Raw genomic sequence first — 6,102 nt, forward strand, 5'->3', positions numbered from 1 at the left:
TCTATCTATCTATCTTCTATCTATCTTATCTCCTATCTATCTATCTATCTATCTATCTCCTATCTATCTATCTATCTATCTATCTATCTATCTCCTATCTATCTCCTATCTATCTATCTCCTATCTATCTATCTCCTATCTATCTATCTATCTATCTATCTATCTATCTATCTATCTATCTATCTCCTATCTATCTATCTCCTATCTATCTATCTCCTATCTATCTATCTTATATCTATCTATCTATCTATCTATCTATCTCCCATCTATCTATCTCCCATCTATCTATCTCCCATCTATCTATCTATCTCATATCTATCTATCATCTATCTATCATCTATCTATCATCTATCTATCATCTATCTATCATCTATCTATCATCTATCTATCTCCTATCTATCTATCTATCGATCTCCTATCTATCCATCTATCTATCATCTATCTATCATCTATCTATCATCTATCTATCATCTATCTATCATCTATCTATCTCCTATCTATCCATCTATCTATCTATCGATCTCCTATCTATCCATCTATCTATCTCCTATCTATCTATCCATCTATCTATCGATCTCTTATCTATCTATCTCCTATCTATCCATCTATCTATCTCCTATCTATCCATCTATCTATCTCCTATCTATCCATCTATCTATCTATCGATCTCCTATCTATCTATCTCCTATCTATCCATCTATCTATCTCCTATCTATCTATCTTATATCTATCTATCCATCTATCTATCTCCTATCTATCTCCTATCTATCTATCTCCTATCTCCTATCCATCTATCCATCTCCTATCCATCTCCTATCTATCTATCTATCTATCTATCTATCTCCTATCTATCCATCTATCTATCTCCTATCTATCCATCTATCTATCTCCTATCCATCTATCTATCTATCTCCTATCTAGCTATCTATCTATCTCCTATCTATCTATCTCTCTCATATCTATCTATCTCTCTCATATCTATCTATCTATCTATCTATCTATCCCTCTCTCATATCTATCTATCTCTCTCTCTCATCTATCTATCTCTCTCATCTATCTATCTATCTATCTCTCTCGCTCTCATATCTATCTATCCCATATCTATCTCCTATCTATTTATCTATCTATCTCCTATCTATCTATCTATCTATCTCCTATGTATCTCTCTCATATCTATCTATGTATCTTCTATCTATCTTCTATCTATCTATATCTATCTCATATCTATCTCTCATCTATGTATCTACCTCATATCTATATATCTATCTATCTCCTATATATCTCTCTCATATCTATCTATGTATATCATATCTATCTATCTATCTGTATACCTCCTATCTATCTATGTATCTACCTCATATCTATCTATGTATCTATCTCATATCTATCTTTGTATCTACCTCATATCTATCTATCTCATATCTATCCCATATCTATCTATATCTCTCTCTCATATCTATCTATGTATCTATCTCATATCTATGTATCTATCTCCCATCTATCTATCTATCTCCCATCTATCTATCTATCTCCCATCTACCTATCTATCTCCCATCTATCTATCTCCCATCTATCTATCTATCTCTCTCCCATCTATCTCTCTCCCATCTATCTATCTCTCTCCCATCTATCTCTCTATCTCCCATCTATCTATCGATCTATCTATCTCCCATCTATCTATCGATCTATCTCCCATCTATCTGCCTATCTATCTCTCATCTATCTGCCTATCTATCTCTCTCATATCTATCTCTCTCTCTCATATCTATCTATCTATCCCATATCCATCTATCTATCTATCTATCTATCTCCTATCTATCTCCTATCTATCTGTCTCATATCTATCTGTGTATCTATCTCATATCTATCTATCTATCTCTCATATCTATCTATCTCCTATCTATCTCCTATGTATCTATCTCCTATGTATCTATCTCCTATGTATCTATCTCCTATCTCTCTATCTCCTATCTATCTCTCTCATATCTATCTCATATCTATCCCATATCCATCTCCTATCCATCTCTCTATCTATCTCTCTATCTATCTCTCTATCTATCTCACATCTATCTCATATCCATCTATCTATCTCCTATCTATCTATCTCCTATCTATCTATCTCCTATCTATCTATCTCCTATCTATCTATCTCCTATGTATCTATCTATCCATCTTCTATCTATCCATCTTCTATCTATCCATCTATCTATCTCCTATCTATCTATCTATCTATCTCCTATCTATCTATCTATCTATCTCCTATCTCCTATCTATCTATCTCCTGTCTATCTTTCTATCTAATATCTATCTATCTCCTATCTATCTCCTATCTATCTATGTATCTATCTCCTATCTATCTATGTATCTCCTATCTATGTATCTCCTATCTATGTATCTCCTATCTATGTATCTCCTATCTATGTATCTCCTACCTATCTATCTCCTACCTATCTATCTCCTACCTATCTATCTCCTACCTATCTATCTCCTACCTATCTATCTCCTACCTAGCTATCTATCTCATATCTATCTATCTATCTCATACCTATCTATCTATCTCATACCTATCTATCTCCTATCTATCTATCTCCTATCTCCTATCTATCTCCTATCTCCTATCTATCTCATATCTATCTCCTATCTATCTCATATCTATCTATAATCTATCTATCTATCACATATCTATCTATCTATCCATCCATCTATCTCATATCTATCTATAATCTATCTATCACATATCTATCTATCACATATCTATCTATCTATCACATATCTATCTATATCTCCTATCTATCTATCTATCTCCTATCTATCTATCCTATATCCAGCCATCCAATCTATCCTATATCTATCTATCTATCCATCCATCCATCCATCCATCCTATATCTATCTATCTATCCATCCTATATCTATCTATCTATCCTATATCTATCTATCCTATATCTATCTATCTATCTATCTATCTCATATCTCCTATCTAACTATCTATCTCCTATCTATCTATCCTATATCTATCTATCCTATATATCTATCTATCTCATATCTCCTATCTAACTATCTATCTATCTATCTATCTATCTATCTATCTATCTATCTCCTACCTGTCTCCTATCTATCTGTCTCCTATCTATCTATCTGTCTCCTATCTATCTATCTGTCTGTCTCCTATCTATCTGTCTCCTATCTATCTATCTGTCTCCTATCTATCTATCTGTCTCCTATCTATCTATCTGTCTCCTATCTATCTATCTCCTATCTATCTCCTATCTATCTATCTCCTATCTATCTATCTATCTATCTATCTATCTCATATCTATCTCCTATCTATCTATCTATCTATCTATCTATCTATCTATCTATCTATCTATCTATCTATCTCCTATCTATCTATCTATGTCCTATCTATCTATCTATCTCCTATCTATCTATCTCCTATCTGTATCATATCTATCTATCTCATATCTATCTATCTCCTATCTGTATCATATCTATCTATCTATCTATCTATCTCCTATCTATCTATCTCCTATCTATCTATCCTATATCTATCTATCTATCCTATATCCATCCATCCATCCTATATCTATCTATCTATCTATCCATCCTATATCTATCTATCCTATATCTATCTATCCTATATCTATCTATCTATCCTATATCTATCTATCCTATATCTATCTATCTATCCTATATCTATCTATCCTATATCTATCTATCCTATATCTATCTATCCATCTCATATCTCCTATCTATCTATCTCCTATCTGTATCATATCTATCTCATAGCTATCTATCTATCATCTATCTATCACATATCTATCTATCTATCACATATCTATCTATCTATCTATCTATCTATCTCCTATCTAACTATCTCCTATCTATCTATCCTATATGCATCCATCCATCTATCCTATATCTATCTATCTATCTATCTCCTATCTGTATCAGATCTATCCTATATCTATCTATCTATCCATCCATCCATCTATCACCTATCTATCTATCTCTCTATCTCCTATCTATCTATCTATCCATCTCCTATCTATCTCCTATCTATCCATCTCCTATCTATCTCCTATCCTATCCATCCATCCATCCATCCATCCATCTATCCATCTATCTATCACAGAGGGTTCCTGCATACAACATTGTATATTAGCAGAGGAGATCTGCAGTAAGCACAACTCCCTATTTCTTAAATGTGATGTTTAGGATTAAGTGAGTGTTGCGGTCATCCTGGTACATGTGATGACTTCAGCCTGCTGACAGTATGAGTAACGGCGGGCGCTGCGACCAGCTTTGCAGTTGTGAAATATTCTGAATGTCGCTGGAAGTGGTTTCTATCCTGCGGTTCTCTAGCTGTTGCAAAACTACAGCTGCCTGCATGCTGACGAGTTCCTCCATAGATTACAGCTGATCTCAGCATGCCCCTAGTCCAGGGGTGGCATGGGTACTGTGGGCCTGACTTGGCACAAGAGTGTGATAGTGACCCCATAAAGAAGTGCCGATCTATAATAACAGGATGATGGCTCTGGCACAAATGTTCGTTTCCCCACTAATCGGCCGATCTGAATGTGCAAATAATCAGCCGACCGAGTTGTAAACAGGGATAAACGGAGAGATGCGCTGCCGCTCAATGATAGAGATTTGTATTAATCAACAGCCGTGTGTACCTGGCAGTGAACGTTCACTCATCAACATGCTGCGTCCATTGCCACTAGTTCCAGCGTGCTGATTTGTGACCCGACTAAATGGGCCATTACACTACATTCAGACGGGAAGAAGGAACAAGACCTATTGCTGCACACTGATGAGGGGCAACCACCAGAAACAGCTGTCTGTGCATGGTTTCTGGCTTTGGCTTACAATTCCCAGTCATTGCTACAAGACTTGTTCGAAAAGTCTAACATTGACTTGCAGGAATGCTGCCTTCCGATAGGTGGAGCTGCAGAACTATTGTTCCATCTTCTCATTTGCATATTTCCGAGAGAAGCATGAATGGCCTTATAAGTCTCCTCACTCACCTTCTAGGTGCTCTTCCTAAGGAGAATCGATATCCTTCCTGAACTACATTGCAGATTCAGTTCCTGTTTGTTGAGAACACGCAGCCTGCAGGTTCCCGTTATAATTCATTGGGTCCCGTTGGCACCGTGGGTGTAAAGCTCCTTCTACACCCAATGAAAACCTCACGATTCTCGTCTGCCCGAAGGAGCAGGCTGAGGACATCATCACCAGCTTGTTTGCGCTCAGGCTGCCTGCATTGGGGATCGTTGAGTATTTCACATGGCCATATGAAGCCCAACGATGAGTGTTTAACCCCAACAAGAAGCCAACGACTTTTATGCCGGATGAAACTGGACAACTAACGAGAAGCAGACGGTTCTTGTTTGCCGTTTATTTGCGTTTAGACTGAACGATTGGTCAGCAACCATTTTGGTGCCAGTTATATCGGAGTGACTTTAGGTTGAATGTAGGATGGTCCATCCTAATATGGTAACGGTTTTGCTAGATTGGCTTTACTTTTTGAGATATTGTAAGTTCTACCGAAAAACCTAAAAAAAACTCACAAAAACAGTCAACCTATTAAATACACGGCGGCACTCTGGGTTCAGATCAAACAGAAAGCAGAATACTCTTCACAGTTATTACATGATAACACTCTGTGTGATTTTGTTCTGTGAGTGATCAAGTCATTCGCGTTGGAGATTCCAGCAGTAGTCCGCCATCATGTACCGGTCCCATCTTCCTTGACACCTTTCCTCCATAACTTTGATGTCTTGATGGAATCTCTCGCCTTGTTCCTCACTGAAATCACCAAGATTGGTGGGAAATCTATCATAGTGGCTTTGGAGAAAGTGGACCTTGATGCTCATAGTAGCCCCCAAATTATGGTTCCCCAAGAAGTTCCTTGAAACAGAGACAAAACTGCCCCAGGCAGATGCTTCAATGTCAGTCATGACTTTACGGAAATTGGAGCTTTCGAATTTCAGGACCATTGAGGATCCCTGCTTTCGGTTTTCCACTACTGAGTCCAGGGAAGGATTTGCAAATGTACCTGAAGCAATTAGAATTTTTGTCCAAGGCCTTAACAAATTGCT

Source organism: Eleutherodactylus coqui, chromosome 6, assembly GCF_035609145.1.
Source record: "Eleutherodactylus coqui strain aEleCoq1 chromosome 6, aEleCoq1.hap1, whole genome shotgun sequence".
NCBI lineage: Eukaryota > Metazoa > Chordata > Amphibia > Anura > Eleutherodactylidae > Eleutherodactylus > Eleutherodactylus coqui.